Consider the following 21187-nt stretch of genomic DNA (forward strand, 5'->3'; position numbering starts at 1 on the left):
CGGCAAAGTCACCCCCTTCACGCTGCACACTTCTTGACCACCCAAGAGCACACATTGAAAGTAAGACATGGAACTAGGGTGACTGGTCATCACAAGATGACCACACACATACTCTACTGGGCACACATAAAGGATGAATATACATACATGATGACCCTGGCCAGACTGCCTGCAATCCTGTGGATAGAATCCCACTCAGTGCTGGCAGTGCCCCCCAACCTGACATGTGTACAACATAGCCAACATTAACAAAATAAGAAAATGACAAGTGATTTCTATTTAAAATTGAATTCATTGCCCCCACAAGTATCTTGGTCAGGAAGAACTGTTACATGAGAAGTTGCACAGGCTAGTGACAAACAGCAGTGAACAACAGGGCCAGTGGCCATCACAAAGGGCAGAGTAGTTACATGAGAAGTTGCACAGGCAAGTGGCAAACAGCATTGAACAACAAGGCCAGTGGCCGTCACAAATTGCAGAGCATGTCCATGAGAAGCTGCACAGGCAAGGGCAAAACAGCTGTGAACAACAAGGCCAGTGGGCATGGCAAAGTGCAGAGTATGCCCATGAGAAGCTGTACAGGTAAGGGCAAAACAGCAAGGCCAGTGGCCAGTTCAGGGTGCAGAGTATGTCCATGAGAAGCTGCACAGGCAAGGGGCAAACAGCAGTGAACAACAAGGCCAGTGGGCAGGGCAAAGTGCAGAGTATGTCCATGAGAAGCTGCACAGGTAGGGGCAAAACAGCAAGGCCAGTGGCCAGTTCAGGGTGCAGAGTATGCTCATGAGAAGCTGCACAGGGAATAGTTGAACACAGCAAAGAGCAACAAGGCCAGTGGCCAAAACGAAGTGCAGAGTATGTCCATGAGGCGCTGCACAAGCAAGGGCAAAACAGCAAGGCCAGTGGCCAGTTCAGGGTGCAGGGTATGTCCATGAGAAGCTGCACAGGGAATAGTTGAACACAGCAAAGAGCAACAAGGCCAGTGGCCAAAACGAAGTGCAGAGTATGTCCATGAGAAGCTGCACAGGCAAGGGGCAAACAGCAGTGAACAACAAGGCCAGTTGGCAGGGCAAAGTGCACAGTATGTCCATGAGAAGCTGCACAGGTAAGGCAAAACAGCAAGGCCAGTGGCCAGTCCAGGGTGCAGAGTATGTCCATGAGAAGCTGCACAGGCAAGGGCAAAACAGCAGTGAATAACAAGGCCAGTGGGCAGGGCAAAGTGCAGAGTATGTTCATGAGAAGCTGCACAGGGAATAGTTGATCACAGCAAAGAGCAACAATGCCATGGCCAAAACGAAGTGCAGAGTATGTCCATGAGAAGCTGCACAGGGAATGTGTGCGACTGTACTTTTACATGGTCAGCAACACAGTGAGGGTGTAACAATGTGCAGTACAGGCCCACCTGTGTGAGAGACAGGTGTGTGAGGGTGACTACCACTTAGACTTGGCTATTTGGCGAACTGGGAGCTGGCTGTGTGTCGGTGACTGTCGGAGCACTTGACCGGGGAGAGAGCGGCCCAGCTGAGGTAGAGCTATCAGTAGCTTGGCAAGCCGGAGGGCTGCTTGGACCAGGTGGTGTAGTGGCACGTGGAGGTCGAGTCATGCAGATGTGAGACACAGTGTGGCTGGGAGATTGTAGAGGGGTGCCTTTCCACTTCTTGGGGATTTTAAATGGCTTCCCTGTCTTGGTGTTAGTGTGAGGTGGTGTGGACACAACAGGCACACTAACCAGCAAAGCTGCATCAGGTGGAGACGCTGGCACTCCCTCTGGGGATGTGTTGGATCCAGCGGAATGCTTTGCCTGGCTTCGCCTTTGCCCTTCCATCCCCTGTTTACTAGGTGTTACCCCTTCAATGCCCACCTTCCCCTGCTTCAGTGGGCTTGGAATGGGAGTTGAGGTGGTGGGTGGATCTGCCTTGGAGCCCTTCCTAGGTGTACCCTTGGCATGCACCACCTTCTCGGTGGGCACAGAAACTGTATACTACTCTTTGCGAGATGCTTTAGGTACAGGAGAGTCCTTGGCTGGGGATGCCTCTGAGGCATGTGAGCCTATGGCCTGCTTCTTTGCATTTTGGCCCATGGTGTCTCCTGAAGGGCTTTGCGCTCTGGGGTGGCTTTGGTCTTCTGTGGGGGACTTCTGTGGGGATCGTGTGTGCGCCTCGGACCGCTTGGGTTGTTGCTGCTGTGTGCTTCATGTGCTGTATCGTGACTTTGAGGTCTGTGGAGCGTGGTCACTGTCGTCAGACGTGGCCAATGCCATGGGGGTGGACAAAGGGACCGGAGGCGGACTGTGAGTATGTGCCTGTTGAAGGGCTGCTGTCACTGTGGAGGACAAAGACTGGACAGTCCGGTGCAGCCCACCCATGTCTGAGTGTATGCCCTCCATGAAAGCAAGCACCTGTGCCAATTTTTTGTCGTGGTCAATGAGGCATTGAGGAGAGCTGTCTGGCCTAAACACAGCCGGTGCAAAAGGTACACAGACACAGCACTGATGGCAGCAAGGGGGACAGGGGCAGGGACAGCGGTACCCGGGGTGAATGACGCTCTTCCCCTCTTACTGGGGCAAACACAGGCAGCACCAGAGGAAGTGGCTGGGAGGGTGGGCACTGGACGCTGTGTGGGGGAAGATGATGCAGAGTCCCCATTCCCTGTGGTAGCCAACATGGATGCATCACTGCTGGCATCAGATGATGTGGAACTTTGTGTCTCAGGCTGGGATTCCTCCAGCAGACTCCTGTCCCCCTCTGAAGCGCTGGTGACATCTGTGTCACTGGGCTCCTGTGCAGCTGTTGTGCTTGTTTCACCCCCACTGGTGTCCATCTTCTGTCCCTCCATGACCACAGGAGATGCTGCATGAGAGAGAGAGATGTAATGTCAGTACAGTGGCAGCAACATAACTAACACATGCAAGCAAAGCATCACAAAAGATGACTAAATCTACGTTGCACACCACCCTGTGCAATCACATTGTGCTAACTCACTATATTGACTCAAACAGTGCGTGGAAACTGGAAATTCTGGCAGAAGTGAGCCATGTGATGACCACACAGCACAACACCCTGCTAGTGGCTCCGTTCAACCAGACACACAAATAGATCTGAATACACCTAAGACCATGATGTGGGCACACTACTTGTTGCCACTGACAGATCTGGATGGAGCAGGAGTGGACAACACAGACTACAACATGACATTCCACAATGGCCATGAGCCCATGCCACCACCATGTTGCACTTTGGGGCACAACGACTGGTGCACATTGGTGTTAGATGTCTAAGCCTCCCAAATCTGAGTGCAGGCAATGGACGCATTGATGAAGGCACACTCAGATCGGGCACACTGCCGTTCCCTCCCATTCAATTCCTCAGACTACCTCAATGCAGACGATACCTGAAGACCACGACTCAGAATGCAATGAGAATGCACAGTACTCAAATTACCTTAGTAAGTACAGGTAGGGCAAATGCATAACACCTGCACCCAGCCCAGCAGCCACTTACAAGCCACTGCATCACACTACCAACATCACATAGGCCAGTGCTGGCACAGGCTCTGTACACATGCAGCCACTCCCAGCCGAAGTCACCCTTCCCAGAATGCTCACCCCTGGCTTGCTGCTGATGCTCCTTCAAACGTGCATCCAGCTCAGGCGGTGTCATGGCCAAGATGCGGCCCATCAGTGGTGTCATGCTGCGCCGTGCCAACCACCCAGTGCGAGGAAGCAGCCCCAAGGTCATCTCTGCCACGTTCTTTGCCAGCCGACCGATGTCGTCCCACCTCTTGTGGCAGTGGGTGCGCCGTCGCTTTGAGACACCCAGAACACGCACCTTGGCGGCAATGGCCCTCCACACGGCCTTACGCTGGTGTACCTTGAGCTGCAGGCATGGGAGACAAGAGGGGGAACTGATCAGTAACACATTGTTATGTACCTAAATCTCTCAGTACAGTATCATGATACAAACTCATCCAAAATGCACAGATATGTCTAACAGAGACAAGAATACATCTCACATGGTACATCTGCAGGGGTAAAGCAGATGTCAATGCATGCAGGTGTGAGAGGGAACACAGTCCCTTCACATCTCACACACATGCAGGATGCCATACCTGAAACCCCTGTGTAGCCTGCCCACAACTCCAGTCCCTTTTTAGGTTGAGCATGACATACAGCACATATCAACCTGTGTTTGGGGGTAACTCACTGTATCCAAGACTGCGCAGCCCTCAATGTTCCTGCCCTGTCAATAGATAACTGTGTCATGGATGTCACATTGAGGGACATGAGCTCACAAATCCAAAATCCTCTTCACAAGGCCGGTTGTGTGCAATCTAGTGCTGAGATGCCCCATAGCTGAAGTGCAATGAGAAAAGACTGATGTAATACTCTGTAAGTGAGTTGATGTGTCCTTGTCTTATTGTGTGGGGACTGTGCAGGCCAACTGGGCACACACTGAGATAGACAACAGGGGCACACACAGCCATTCAGCCAAGCAATCACTGTCCTGACTCCTGCAAGAACAACTTGCTGAGTCACTGTATAATGGGCAACACAACACAGGTCACTCAAACATACATGTGCAGGCAGGGAAACCTGTGGCATAGGGTACACACACCTTCCCCCTGGAGACACCATGTCAGGCAGTGCATGACCCAAACCCACACTCTCAGGCACATACTGCATCAGTCCAACAACATGTGTGCCCCCCCCTGCAATACCCCCACTGTTGAGGACTTACCACAACATTTGGGGCACCATATAGCCTTGGGTACTGTGTGAGTACCTCATCCACCAGGACCTCCAGCTCCTCGCTTGTGAAGGGACTGGCACGGACCTTCTCAGTCCTTGCCATCATTGTGGACATGAGACAACAGCATCAGAATTGGGTGGTGAGGTGTCTCTGGCTGCAGTCCCTGGAGACAGCAGCAGATGAGGGTTCACTCGCAGCAGTCCCTGGAGGCAGCAGCAGATGAGGGGTCTCTGGCAGCAGTCCCTGGGGGCAGCAGCAGATGAGGGGTCTCTGGCAGCAGTCCCTGGACCCAGCAGCCGATGAGGGGTCTCTGGCAGCAGTCCCTGGAGGCAGCAGCAGATGAGGGGTCTCTGGCAGCAGGCTCTGGGAGCAGTAGCAATGTGAGGCTCCCTCCCACACATATATAGCCCCCTGGGGTCGTTTCAAAGGTGTCAAGTTGCAGCAATTGATGTTCCAGGGCTGCCTTTTTCAAATGCATCCAATGACTGCCTCCGAGGTGGCAGAGCACGCCTACCGCAATTTTAAAAATTGCATCATGCCACCGCAATGAAGGCTCCCATTGGCTATAAGGGCATGCTCCATGGCAGTGACACACTGCAGGGGATAGGCGGGCGCTACTGCAATGGTGCATCTTTCAATTGCATTCAATGACCGGCTCCGCGGTGTGCGGAGCACACCTACCGCAATTTTCAAAATTGCATCATGCCACCGGAATGAAGGTTCCCATTGGCTGTAAGGACATGGTCCATGGCAGTGACACACCGCTGGGGCCAGGTGGTAGCTACTGCGATTTGGGTGCCATACATTCACATGAGGCACCGCGATTTGGGATGCAGGGCATGCCAACCGCCATTTGGGCATGTCTCCATGTCTATCACTACCGCACTTGTGCATTGGGGATTGCTGGTGACACACCATTGGGACAAGGCGGTAGCTACCGCGATTTGGCTGCCATACAATCAGAATGGCCATCTGGCAAACATCAACAGTGCACAGTGCCCACATGGTCAATGGCACATCATTGTGCACACAATGCCAATGTTCCATTTACTCCACTGGTGGCTACACATGCCATGTTTGTGTATGTAATTTTGTAGATTGGCATGTACTCCCTCACATGTCACTTATGATATTGATGGTCGTGTACACAGGACAGTGTTGTTATGGACTCTACAATGTGTACACATGTCAATGTGCTGAGGTGCAGTGACAATCACAGCAATGTTCGTCTCAATGAATGAAGGAGAAAAAATCTGCTTCGTCACTTGACAGTGCTGGAGGACATGGAGGATGAGGCGATCATCCGGAAATGCCGTCTGGATAGAGCCATCCTAAAAACCCTTTGTGATATGTTGGAACCCCACCTGCAGCCTCGCAGGACATATCCAAAAGCTTTCACCCCAACGTATAAGGTGATGGCGGCCCTGCATTTGTTTGCCAATGGATCATTCCAGCACACGGTGGCCAGCGCAGGTGGGATGTCACAACCTATGTTCAGCATGATGCTGCGTGATGTACTGTCCACCATGATGATCTACAAGGACAGATATATCCATTTCCACAGGGGGCCTGAGTTGGCAGCTGTGAAGGGAGATTTCTATCCCCTCGGACACATCCCCCATGTTGTTGGTGCCATTGATTGCACCCATGTTTGGCTTGTGACACCACAGGCACATGAGCACATCTACAGGAATCTTACCACTTCATAAATGTGCAAGTTTTGTGCCTGGCAGATATGATCATCTCACACGTGTGTACCAAATTCCCAGGCTCAGCCCATGACTCCTACATCCTGCGGAACAGCATTGTACGCCAGCTGATGGCTAATCTGCTTCCCGAGTGTGCATAGATTGTGGGTGAGTATGCCTAGTCATATAGCGTGCCAGGTGTGTGACCTGCTGACCTCTGCCTCAGCGACATAGCAATGTTTATTTGTGTTTGTCACACCTAGGTGACTCTGCATATCCCTACCGTCCCTGGTTGCTGAGCCCACTGCGGAATCCCAGGACGCCGGCTGAAGTCCGCTACAATGATGCACATGGAAGGACACGTCGTGTGGTGGAGCGTACTTTTGGTCTGCTTAAGTCACGTTTCTGCTACCTGGACAAGACCGGAGGTGCACTGGTGTACTCACCCGGGAAGGTGTGTCGGATTGTAGTGGCATGCTGCATGCTTCACAACCTAGCCATTCGCAAGGAGATTCCCCTGCTCCTGGATGATGATGACCATACCGTGTCCAGTGATGAGGACAGTGGAGAGGAGGAAGGTGTTGACCTGCGTCAACAGCTCATCACCCGCTACTTCACTTGAAGGTGGGTAACAATGTACAACGTACCCATTGTCTGATGATGTTGCTGTTGTTGTGAAGGTGTATGTGAGATTTGTGACAGCAGCCAGTTGTAGACTCAGTGGTAGCTGACAATGTTTCTGTGACAGGTCATTTAAGAACATCTACAGGATGTGTATGTTGACACTTGTTGCCCATTGTGACATGTGTATGTTGGATTATCTTGATGGTAGGTGTTGTGTGATGTCTGTGATGCCACATCCAGACCAGTGAATGTTGTTCTGTTGTGTTTTCCTAGGTGCCTTAACTTCTCCTTGCCTACATACATTCCATACTCCTGGTACATTGTGATCATGTTGAAGACTGTACATCCTGGAATAAAGATGAAGCAGACACAACAGCATGTGTGTAAGGATTTGTTATTTACAATGGTGACATGTGAGGGGGGTGAACATTTACATTGAGGTGATTAGTGGAGCAGTGAGTTGACAGTTATGGTAAATGAGATAATCGAGTAGTCACCACATTGATGTGGTGACCCAGTCCAAAATACAGATGCCATTCACAAGGTAGTGTGGGGAAGGACAGTCCAAAAAGTCAATGCAGTGGTAAAGAGGGTTGCCATAATGGCTGGCTCCGTGACGGGCATTTCGCAGGTGCTTTGCCTCCAGATACTCCCAGGGATTTCTTAGGACGTCCCCTTCGTTGCTTGGCAGGGGGGGCCCTGCTGCTGGGCCAGTGGGGTCTGAGGACTCACCCCTCTCTGTGGCCGCAGGGGAGGATGGTGAACTGTCATTCTATGGCCCACCTGAGGGAGGTGGAGGTGTCGGTTGTGGCGCAGGCCTGTCCCTCAGTGCCACCACTTGCTGGCCCAAGAGGTCCACAATTTGTCCCATGAGGGTGTCGATGGACCTTATCAGCAGGATGAGCTTGTGAAAGAGTTCGTCCGAACAGCCCGTTTGATCCTGGGCCCGTTCATATGCCCCAAGGACTCTGTTTTTTTTTATCTAGTCCTCATAACACCACCGATTGGCACAAGAGGAGACACCCTTCGTAAGTGCCCAACATCGGCTATAAACTTGTCAGAATTTCTGGGTTGATTATTTTGAGATTTTTCGCTGCCCTCCCAGTTACTGAAACAGAAGGGTGTAATCATTGGACAAGAAAAAAAAAAGGTCTTCAAAATTTTAACAGATTCCATAGCCTGAGATTACTTTTATCCAGTTCTCTAAACCAACTGACAGAGTTCTTTCAGGCTTGCCGTGAAGGGGCCTCCACTTGGGTCCACACTTTACAGATTTCTCTTCTTGCTAGTAGTATTAGGTGAAAAATCAGATAATGATAGTTTGCTTGCAAGTCAAGCTTATCTTTATCCTGCTGGATTATCCCAAACATAATTAACTCAAGGCTCACCTCAATGTCGACCCCCATGGAGCGCGATATAGAAATGACAACTGCCGACCAGAATCCTCCCAGCTTTGGGCAGATAACAAACATGTGCACATCATCAGCATCTTCACTGCCACATCGCTTACACTTTGAATCTGTGCCTCCTTTTATCTTCTGCAGTTTTTTGGGATTCCAAAATATTCTATGTAGAGTAAAAAAAAGATTTTTCTTCAAAGTAGCCGGTTTAACCACCCGATAAAGAGAAGTACATGAAACTTGCCATAAATCCACCAGCTCTGCTTCCGGCAAGCTACAATCCCATGCGCTGTGTGGTAATTTCATATCTGCCAGTTCTGCATTCAAAAGAAGATGATACCAAAGTGCCACCTCTTTTTTCCTTGCCGCTATGATCTGTAGTTCCAGCTCCAGCTGTTCTGAGTCTCTTTCAAACCCTTTCTGAGTCTTAAGCCAGGAGTTAATCTGGTAGATTTTAAATCTGGATATTGCTCGGTTTGTCTTATCATGCCAGGTTAGCTTTTGTCCACCATCTATCAGATGACCCCACTGCCTGACAGCTGACTTTTTTAGTGGTTTTGCCAAGCTATCTAATAGGCATTCCGGGGTACCAGGAGAATCCCAAATAGGAGACAGCCTGCTGTAGTAAGGAATACCTAGCCTGGATCTTATCTCGTACCAGGTTCTTGCCGCTGACTGAAGGCATTTTAATCTAACTGTTAAAAAAAAAATTTGAGCCCCATATTTGTAAGAGAAGCCCTCCTCAGACAAACCCACCAGCATGGCTTTAAACATAGCCCCTATAAGAGATTCACCCGGTCCTTGTAGAAGCATCCTATTATTTTTAAGTTGGAACGCCCAGCATTAAATTTGAAAATCAGGGAGACCTAACCACCCCACTCCTACTTTCCGTCTCAGCTTCTTCCATGAGAGGCGTATTCCTCTACTGGCCCATATGAAAGAGGAGATCTTCCCTTGCAACTTCGAAAGCGTCTTTTTTTTCAAATTGCAACTGAATATTTTCAAAAAGAAAGGTGAGCTTTGGCAGAATGGACATTTTCACCAAGTTAATCTGAGCATGGATCGTAAGAGGAAGATTCTGCCATTTCTTTAATAATACCTCTATCTCCTTTCCTACTCTTTCCAGGTTAACAGCCGCTAACTTCCCAAGATCTTTAATTATTTTGACCCCCAGATATCTTATTTCTTCAACACATTTTATTTCTTCACTATCTTGATTCCAAATCATGACTTCTGTTTTTTCTTCATTTGCCGCATACCCCGCCAATTTACCGAATTCTCTCACTTCTGTCATAAGATGTGGAAGAGTTGATATTACATCTAAAGTATGAACTATAAGGTCATCCGCATAAAGCGAGATCTTTCTAGAATAATCTCCAATTTTAAAAGGTTTAATTTCTTTGTTTAACCTTAAACTCTGGGCAAAGGGCTCTATATATAGATCAAATAATGCAGGAGACAGAGGACATCCCTGTCTTGTTCCCCTCTCGATTCGTACAGAGCGAGACAAACCATTGTTAGCTAGAATCTTAGCTGTTGGCACTCTATAGATTTCAAAAATAGTGTCTATCATATTTTTGCTCAAACCAAAATGCTCTAATGTGATCTATAAATAGCTCCAGTTAACGCGATTAAATGCTTTTGCAGCATCTAGTGTAACAATTGCGAGGGGAGCGTTATGTGTTATAGCTAGATCTATAGAACCTATCCTGGAATAATTAAGTTCATTCATATACCTCTCTGAAATAAAGCCATTTGGTCTTGATGGATCAGCAACCCCATAACCTTATTGAGGCGTACAAATAAAACCCCAGAGAAGATCTTGTAATCATTGTTAAGTAATGAGAATGGACAAAATGATTGGCAATGTGTCAAATTCTTGCCTGGTTTTGGAATCAAGGAAATAACTGCATCATTCCATGACAGCGGAATTGGGCCCCTGTCTATCAGTAGAGAGTTAAATAGTTTGACCCACACCGGGATAATTTCTTCCCGTAATATGGAATACATTTCAGAGGGAATCCCGTCAGGTCTGCAGCCTTGCCTTTTTTTTGCTTATTCATAATATCCAGGATTTTGCTTCCATCTATTTCTCGTCCCATATATAGGGCTTGAGCTTTGGTAAGTTTAGGAAGCTGCTTACTTACAAGCCATTCTTATATTTCTTGCTCAACTACCTCTAGGTTTTCTGTATATAACTCTTGGAAGAAGTTAGTAAAAGCATCTTAGATTTTTTCACTCTCCTCAACCAGGAGTCTAGACTCTTCCACTAGGATCTTCCCTATAAAATGTTGATTTCTGTCTAACCTTGTTTTCCACGTCAAGAGCTTCCCACAACTCTCCCCATGTATAATATATTTGGATCTGCTCACCTCCCATTGCTGCGTAACTTTCTCCTTCACCATAGTTCTAAACTTCAACCTTAATCCTTCCAACTTATCTGCCCACTCCTTTCTTTCTCTTTCCGGCCCTTTATTCTCTTTTAATAGATTTTCTGTTATACCTATGTCCTCCTCTATTCTCTTCCCTGGCCCAGTGAACTTTTAGACTTTTAACAGTATCTCTTAACCATGATTTATGAGCATCCCATACTGTGTGTACAGAAGCTGAGCCTAAGTTCTGGGAAAATAATATCTCCGTATCTGAGCACACCTTCTCTGTTAGCGATGGCTGTAATTAAATCCTTCTGTTCATCATCCACCTACCTACTGTGTAAATGTCCCTTCTACAGACTCTGCTTCCTTCTTATCCATAAACAGGTAGTCTATTCTTGAGAAGTGGCCGTTCTTTTTACTATGGAAGGAGTAACCCCTATGTTTACCCTCAACTTTACGAAAAACATCACATGAGTTAAAATTTTCCATCATATCCTTCAAATATGTCCTCGTCTTAGGGGAGGTAATTGTAGTCCTGGGTGACGACCTATCAAGCTCATTATTCAGAAGAATATTAAAATCTCCTCCAAGGATAATGGGGGATTGAAAGTCAACCAAATTAGAAAAGATTTTGGTAAGAGGTGTTACATCATCTATATTCGGACCATAATAGCTTGCTAGGGTATACATCACAGAAGAAATTTGGATCTCAGCTATTATCCACCGCCCACCGTCATCTGCTCTATATTTAAGAAGCTTAATCCCTGAATTTGCCCTTAATATTATTACTATCCCCTTAGTACAGTGAGCTTGATCAGTAGACACCCACTCTCCAATCCATCTTAGCTTAGAAAGGAATTCCTTGCATTCCTGTCTCAGAAGGTGTGTCTCCTGAAGCACTATTATTTGGGCGTTTTGATCTTTAAACTACTGCACTATTATTCTCTGTCTTCTTTTCACCCACAACCCATTCACGTTCCAACATAGAACTATCAGATCTTTTTTACTCATAATAATCAGCTTCATTCTTACGATATTAAAAGAGGTGCTCCATAACTGACTTGAGGACAAAAACATTTTTTTCCCTATGCTCCCCACCCTTAGTGACCCCCCCTGTGGAAACCCTCCCCAAAAGATATATTTTGTAGGCATCCCCACTGCCTACCGAGCTTGTACAGAGGGAGAACCATATAGCTTATATAGTCATCACTTTTACGCCTTTACCCACCACCCACACTCTAACTATTATTTTAATTTCAAAGCTTCATTTCGTGAAAAAATGTATCTACCTCGGCTGGATCCGAGAAGTTGTGCATCTTGTTTTTCCACATCACTTTTAAAAACAAAGGAAACCTCAATTGTACGGTTACCCCTTGTTTCTTTAGTTCTTCCATCCTACTGCCCAGCTCCCATTGTGTGTCAGCAGTCTCTTTTGAGATGTCCGACCTAATTCTGTAGGAGGCACCCGTTGCACGTAGTGCTTTTTCCCTTAATGCCAGACTCAGAATTTTCTCTTTTACTGAAAACGAAAGGAAATTAACCAGGATCTTTCTAGTTTTTTCCGACCCGGGTGTAATTTAAAAGGATCTCTGTGGATACACTGGATTTCTGCAGCTTTATCACAAATGATTTAATGTCAGATCCTTCCAACCCTCCAGCCACACCCAAAATTCTGATATTATTTCTCCTGGCATTATTTTCCAACCTTTCAAGCTTTTCTGAAATAAATCTCTCTCTTTGTTTTAACTGCTCCACATCTTGCGTCGTTGTTTGGGCCTTGGCCTGCAAGTCTTTAAACCCTAGCTCCAAATCTTGTGTTCGTGTAGCAAGGCCTTCTATTTTCTCTTCTAAACCCCAACAGGTGCCCTGAATTTCTTTCTGGTTAGCCTCTGAAATGTCGAAGCGTTCTCTCATTTAGTTGGAGATGCGACATAGCATCTCCTGTAATGCATTCTTATTATCAGAGTTACTGGTGTTCTCACCAGTTCCCACAAAAGCAGTACCCCCGAGTTCCCTAAACATTCTGTCAAAATATCTTCTCTTCCATCACCATCGCCACCAGCCTCAGGGAGTGGTCCTTTCATACTCAGAGGCAAGAATCTATTCTGTGTTGAAATAGTTATAAATACTGGGAGGGTGTCAGATTTGTTAGTAGGACCAGTCTCTGTTGAGGGGTTCTTTGTTTCCTGTCTTTCTGGCTCAGGGGTATTTTTTCCACCCATACCCTCAGTGCAAACCTCCGTACTAAATGTATCAATCCTCTTAAAGTAGGATCTTAGCGAGGGAGGAGTTGTTTGGGGTCTCTGGGCCACAACTGCTTGTTTCCCCTTCAAAAGGCCTGCATTCACCGATTTGGTATTGACCCTTTTGTGTTGCGGATCCCTATTTGAATCGGAGTTTGTTCTAACTTTCCTCCTACTGGCCTGGATTTTTACAATAGGTTGCGTAGATGCCTTCTCACTACCAAATCTCTCCTCCACCACCTAGGGGGAACAGGTACGTGACCTTAATGTATACCGGCTAACTGGCTGGTGCTGCACTCTACCTATACCCTTGGAGGAAGTCTGCTTATATCCTGCCAATCTATCTTGTTGTAGCGCTAGCCTTGCATCCCTCTGCCCATCCAGATTATTTTCTACATCATTTTACAGCTGCTGACATGCGGCCGGCTCCAACGCTCCTACCACATTTGCTTTGCTCTGATCATCCAGTATTGCTGGGGCTGCCGACGTCTCAAAGAATCCTTCCGGGTGCAACCTGCATGTGCTGACACTGCCAGCTTTGTTCTTCTTCTTCCCCTATAGCTGACGAGCCAAGCGAAGCGCCCGTAATGCGCTTGCTGCCGCAGCCCAGGGGGTGGTCCCGGCGCCACTATTCACCACCGAACCTTCTGGGAGAGGGACAAGGCCAAAAAACCTTTGGCAAAGGACAAGGACTGAGCCAAGGTGAGCCGCTTCTACCGCGGTTACGTTACTGTTAGGTTATCAATAAGCAGGCAGGCATTGGCGGGTAAAGATTTATGCAATATCATGGCTCTCCCCTGTTAAGCTCCCGACCGGCGTCTCAGCCGTCCGCCATGTTTCCCCCCCAAGGACTCTGGTGATGTGGTCTAGGAATTGGGTCCCAGCCTCTTGTTGTCTGTGGGCGACCCTGCCCCTCCCACCTTCCCTGCTGCAACGGACTTGTTGCCTCACCACTGTAGACAACCGCATCCTCTCCCTTCCCTCCTCAGTCAGTGGGGTGGGGTGGTCATCCTCTGGGACAGGGGGAGTGTTGCAGGCAGCACTGGTAAGGGTGGTGGTGAAGGTCGCACAGGCCATGACAGCAGGGGTCTGCAGAGACGCTGTTATTGCAGCAGATGTGGTGGGGGGACGATGGGGTCCTGGGACCTGTTGCGCCCTGGCACACCAGATGGGTCGGCTTCAATCTCATCATCCAGAGAATCCTGGGAGTCAACATCCGAGAGTCCATGTACCGGGGGAGGAAGACTGGCTCTGCAGGTTGCTGGTGTTGTCCTCTGAAGTGAGTTCTTGGTCACCTGTGGGTCAGATGGGAAATAGTCATTGTAGTGCACCCCACAAGCTTTGTGTTAGCTGTGTGTCATTCACTGTTTGTACACTACACAGTTGACTGATCATCACATTGTTTTCTATGTGCACTACTGTGCCTCCTGACATGATGCTGTGGTGCATGCATTACTTGTCCATGGTGTGAGGTGTCAATACATACCATGCGTCACATGCATATTTTGTGATTACAGGAACCTGTTGACATCTAGGGACTAGCACAACATATTATTTCATTGAGGACTCTTTGTAGATTTGCCTGACCTGGCAGACGTCACATCTGGCCATGGACTGGCCATTATCATCTCCTGCATACCTTTGTCCTGTCATGTGCATATCTTGATTTGTATCACCAAACATGCTTTCTTATTTTTCGAATGGTCCTTGTTACTCTGGCCCCATGGCACTGCACATGTCAATAGGTGCTGTGCATGATTGTGCACAGCCTTTCTTCTACATGTGCATTGGTCTGTCACACTTTGGTTGCTGTGGCAGTTTCCTTTGCTTAACTGTGTGCACCCTGTGCGTGGCAATAGGGTCGGTGTGCATATTTGAGCAATGAGAGGGCTGGTGTTGTCATATGGCATCATTTATTTTGTGAAGGATTGCTAGGTGCACATACTGGCTACTTACCTGTTATGTGTTCACATTTGGCTTTGTTATGTGACACATCTGTGTGTGCGTGGTGGAGGCTTACATCCTGCTCAGTGGTTTCACAAGACAAAATAATATGTCTACCTACCTGTTAGTTTATTTGAGGTGATCCATTAGATGCCACATGCATCTGGGTGTTATAGAGAGCTCCATATAGCTGTACTGGGGACAAGGGTGCATGGTGGGAGTAGTGGTACAGGCCTCCAACCCACAAACACCCTCACAGGGAAGATGAATACCTACCTGTTAGTTTGATGAGGGTAATGTAATGGCTGACACATGCTTCAGGGTGAGGTGAGGGTGGGCTTCATCTTGCTAGGCTGTGGGACAGGGGGCATGGTGGGAGTAGTGGTGCAGGCCTCCCACCCACAAACACCCTCCCAGGGAAGATGAATACCTACATGTAAGTTTGTTAGGTGTACTGCAATGACTTGCAACTGATTCTGGTTGGGGGAGTGCTCCATCCTGCTCAGGTGTGGGACAGGAGGCCTGGTGGGAGTTGTAGTGCAGGCCTCCCACCAACAAACACGCTCCCAGGGAAGATGGCTACCTGCCTGTAAGTTTGTTAGGTGTACTGCAATGGCTTGTAACTGCTTCAGGGTGGGGAAGTGCTCCATCCTGCTCAGGTGTGGGACAGGGGGCATGTTGGGAGTTGTAGTACTGGCCTCCCACCCTCAAACACCCTCACAGGGAAGATAAATACCTACCTGTTAGTTTGATTAGTGTAATGTAATGGCTGACACATGCTTCGGGGTAGGGTGGGGAAAGGGCTCCATCTTGCCTGGCTGTGGAACAGGGGGTATGGGGGGAAATAGTGGTGCAGGCCTCCCACCCACAAACACCCTCCCAGGGAAGATGAATACCTACCTGTAAATTTGTTAGGGGTACTGCAATGGCTTGCAACTGCTTCTGGGTGGGGGAGTGCTCCATCCTGCTCAGGTGTGGGACAGGGGGCCTGGTGGGAGTAGTGGTACAGGCCTCCCACCCACAAACACCCTCCCAGGGAAGATGGCTACCTACCTGTAAGTTTGTTAGGTGTACTGCAATGGCTTGCAACTTCTTCAGGGTGGGGGAGTGCTCCATCCTGCTCAGGTGTGGGACAGGGGGCATGTTGGGAGTTGTAGTACTGCCCTCCCACCCACAAACACCCTCACAGGGAAGATGAATACCTACCTGTTAGTTTGATGAGGGTAATGTAATGGCTGACACATGCTTCGGGGTGGGGAAAGGGCTCCATCTTGCTAGGCTGTGGGACAGGGGGCATGGTGGGAGTAGTGGTGCAGGCCTCTCACCCACAAACACCCTCCCAGGGAAGATGAATACCTACCTGTAAATTTGTTAGGGGTACTGCAATGGCATGCAACTGCTTCTGGGTGGGGGAGTGCTCCATCCTGCTCAGGTGTGGGACAGGGGGCCTGGTGGGAGTAGTGGTACAGGCCTCCCACCCAAAAACACCCTCCCAGGGAAGATGAATACCTACCTGTAAATTTGTTATGAGTACTGCAATGGCTTGCAACTGCTTCTGGGTGGGGGAGTGCTCCATCCTGCTCAGGTGTGGGACAGGGGGCCTGGTGGGAGTAGTGGTACAGGCCTCCCACCCACAAACACCCTCCCAGGGAAGATGGCTACCTACCTGCAAGTTTGTTAGGGGTACTGCAATGTCTTGCAACTGTTTCTGGGCGGGGGAGTGCTTCATCCTGCTCAGGTGTGGGACAGGTGGCCTGGTGGGAGTTGTAGTGCTGGCCTCCCATCCACAAACACCCTCCCAGGGAAGATGGCTGCCTACCTATAATCTTGTTAGGTGTACTGCAATGGCTTCCAACTGCTTCTGGGTGGGGGAGTGCTCCATCCTGCTCAGGTGTGGGACGGGGGGGCTGGTGGGAGTAGTGGTACAGGCCTCCCACCCACAAACACCCTCCCAGGGAAGATGGCTGACTACCTGTAATTTTGTTAGGTGTCCTGCAATGGCTTCCAACTGCTTCTGGGTGGGGGAGTGCTCCATCCTGCTCAGGTGTGGGAGGGGAGACCTGGTGGGAGTAGTAGTACAGGCCTGCCACCTACAAACACCCTCCCAGGGAAGATGGCTACCTACCTGTTAGTTTGATCAGGGTAATGTAATGGCTGACACATGCTTCTGGGTGGGGTGGGGGAGCGCTCCATCTTGCTGATGCTGTTGGACAAGGGGGCATGGTGAGAGTTGTAGTGCTGGCTGCCTGTACACATGCCCCCATGGTAATATTGCTAGCTACATTTGGGGTGAATGGGAGTGAGTGAATATTGGATTTGTGAGACATGTTTTTGGGAGTGTGTGGTGCAGATGAATGGAATTTGTCCTAGGTGGTGTAGCTTTGTAGTTGTGCAAGTGTAGCAGTGTGGTGGTAGCCATTAGTTTGTACTTACCAGCCTCCACTTCCCAGGGTACTCCTGTGAGACTCTATGTATGCAGTATGGCAAGCACCTTCTCCACCCATGGAGTGAATGTTTTTGGTGGTATGGGAGGGCCACCGCCAGTCCTCTGAGCCAGCTTACGGATCTTGCTCCTCCTCTCTTGGACAACCCTCTTCAAGTCATGCCACTGCTTCATGATTTCCTTTTTTGATCGCGGGGTGTTCCCTACTGCATTGACCTTCTTGACTATCCTTGCCCACATGTGTGTTCTTGTGGCTAATGGTGTTTGTTGGACCAGGCTACCAAACAGTTTTGGTTCTACTCTGACTATCTCATCTACCATGACTGTCAACTCGCTCTCTGTGAATTTGGGCATTTTCTGTGTTGCAATGGTGTGTGGTGTGAAAAGTGGTTGTGGGTGCAGGTGTGTGAGTGGTGGGTGTGGTAGTAATGTGTATGGTGTGTGATGTGCAGGGAGTTAGTGGTGCAGGTGTGAAAGTGGTGGTGGTGCTGTGTGCGGTGTGTGTAGTGATGGTGTGTTGATTTGCTTCTCCTTTGTGCTCTTGTGTTGGGCCCTTCAGTTGTGGAGTATTGCAAAGGATTGTGGTCAGGGAAGGGGCTGGTTTTGTACTCAGCTATGTTGGGGTGTCAAGATGGGGGAGTGCTGTCAGGTGTGCTGTGTGGGTTGTCCTGGGATTTCTATTTTTTTATTTTTGCCATGTGATTGTGTCATTGGGGTGTGTTTTGTGTTTTGGGGGGCATGGCTAGTTTGCTCTGTGCACTTTGTGGCCTTATTGTGGGTTTTTTCATTCGGCCGCCATAATTTTTACGGATCGTCCGTAGCGGTGGCTATGCCACAGCACTTCTGCTGGCTCTCCCATTCATCACTGTTTGCGACCGTGGCGGTCGGAAACAGCGGAACATACCGCGGGACCATCGGGGATATCCTAATTTTCCGTGTGGTGTCTCCGCTATACTTGCGGTGGGTTGTTGTTTTTCTGCCGCAAATCCAACCGCCCCGGACGGATTTTGGCCATCTCCGCCAACTTTGGGCGGATTTTCTTGGCCCCGTTTCACCGAGGTCAGTGTTTTTGGGAAGTTGATCCTAATTTGGCCACCGGTTTTTCCACGGTACAGGCGGGCATGGTTTTTCGCTTCCATGGCGGTCGGAGTGGTTTTCTGACTGCCATCCTAATAGACCCCTAGGTGTTTAGTTAAGTCCCCTGCCCCTCACTAGGAAAGCAAAGCCTCATGCCTTAAGACCAACAAATATGTGTATCAGATGAATTTGGCAACTGATGCTGGTGTAACCTTCAGCATGCCTGTGACGTTTACCCGTGAGGATTTCGATTCTGATGGGCTAGACATCGGGTCCGAGGGGGTAGCAGTCCCCGAGGCAGACCCCAGATCATTGCAATCTAGGCCACTGCTTGACATGCAGCAGATCTCTCCTGTTCAGTCTGAGAAGGGTATGGCCTCTTAGGGAAAGCCACGTGTGGTCCCCGGAGTCGTCTCCTCACCCTACGTCAGGTAGCCCTGGGAGCATGTCTTAATGCTGATATGATCGGCCCAGATTTGTAAGACTCCAGCTATTTCCAGGCCTCTCTAGGGTCAGCAGGAGCCTGGAAAAGTTCCACAGTATCTGGTAGCACCCCAGTCTGCCTAGCTCTTGTCTTGCCAATGTTTGTGGGTTGAGTGGATCTTCCCGTGAGGAACAGGGCAACTTTCTCCCAACCAAAGCCAGAGTATCACCCCCTCCTAGTCAGGCAGGCTGGGAAACAGATCACCGGGGGGAGAAGAAATAAAAAGCACAGTAAGTCATGCTAAAAGATCAAATGAACCACACCAACCTGTGCAGCAGCACGGAAGACAATCCAGAGTCAATGCGATGCGCAGTATGAGGGTCCCAAAAAAAGGGGGGTGTAGAGGATCACCAGTAATCACCAGTGGCCCTCTGGTAGGGAGGTTCAACATCAATCTCAGGCCTCACCCCACCTCAGTTAGTATGCTCAGGCCCAGATCTGGGCCCTAGAGTGCTGATCCTGCGCACATGCCACCAATCTACACAGGAGATTGCAAAGGAGTTTCAATTTTCAACAGCACACCCTTATATTTCCACCATATGCCCATTCTGGGGGGTGCTTGGCATTAAATGTGTGCAAATCCATGGGACCAAACCATCATCCTCCTCCACTCTCTGACCAGCAGCACTATTAGGGCTGTAAATCCCCCCTCCCAGCAACGCCAACAGTTTCAGGCAGAGCAATATCCAGGGGCAAGAACCTTGGGCCCAACACAGTGCAGCGCCCTCAGGGGTCTGGTCCGCAGGCTCCCACCTCCCCTGGGCTTGGAACCCAGCCCTACGTCCAGTCCATTGTTTCCTCAGTTGGAGCACTGGGCCCTGACCTAGGCTAAGAGCTCCCCTTCAGCCGGGCAGTCTGCGGCCGGCTCGATCTCTGCACCCCCAGCTACAGCGATCCCCACCTGGACAGTGTGCCATCAGCAGGACCAGAAGCTTGGGAGACACAGTCAATAGGAGTTCTACAGCCAGCCACCAGCATCAGCTCCGGTCTGAAGGTGCTGCCTTTTGGAGGTGTGGTAAAGGCCGATCACACCCTCGATGTGTCAATAGTGTTCCTTTCAGGTGCAGGGCACCCCCACCAGAATAGTGCACTCTCATGTTCTCCACAATCTCTCAACAATCCAGTGCACATCCAGGGGTTCCAGCCAGTCATTGTTCGGTCTTCGGTCTCAGCACCAGCATGTCATCGTCATTTTGGGCAGAGACAGCGGAAGTTGTGATCAGCCAACCTCTCTGGGCCGGCAACCGACCAGCAGCTACCCTCCTCAGAGTCAATGCACAGGGGGTGTTGTGCTCAATTATATGTCCGAGGCTGCCCATAGACACTCCACCATGAACTGCCACGCAGCAACAGGCTCACATGACACCCAGCACATATGTCCAAGTCATACCCCCCAAGTGGTTGACTATTTGTGGTGCTAAACCTACATTTACTATTGTTGAGGAGCTCTTTGGCTAGAGCAACTTTAGAAGTGCAATAGGATTACTCTTTTGTAGGTGGTCATCTGTCTCACTTTTCCCTAAATCCCACATCATTTGTAGAAAATACACCCCATTTTTCAACCACTCTCGGGTTCCTCCCACATTCACTACAAAGCAATAAACATATATGAGTGAATATCTCTCCATTGAAAATATATGAGAGGTGCAGGTGGAGATTTACACTTGCGGTTTAAGAATAGCATTTAATGACACTATTGTAGTACTTATAAACATACTACAAAATGCATTCTGGGAATAGGCTGCTATGGATTCCAGCATAACACATAAAATCCATAGATGAGATAAATTATAAGCAAATAGGGAAATTAAAATTGAAAACTATAGAACATATGCTGAAAACATTAGGTACAACATAAATACATATGTACCTATTACAGCTATAAAAAATAAGCGAATTAATTAACTACAATGATAACAAATTCATTTGCTATTACATACAAAATGCATATTAAAATGTAACATCTCTTAAAGATTTATAAAACATTTTACTAAACATATATTCTACTCATCTCTAAAGATTACCCCCTTTTAACATACAAATGTAACTGCATTACTGATAACACATCTTCTAGAAAGAAACACAGTGGCTGTATTCCCAAAGAAAATAAATAATAGAATTCATAGTTTGGTAGCTATCATTATAATACGAAATCATCCTCCAG

Source organism: Triturus cristatus, chromosome 10 (assembly GCF_964204655.1).
Source record: "Triturus cristatus chromosome 10, aTriCri1.1, whole genome shotgun sequence".
NCBI lineage: Eukaryota > Metazoa > Chordata > Amphibia > Caudata > Salamandridae > Triturus > Triturus cristatus.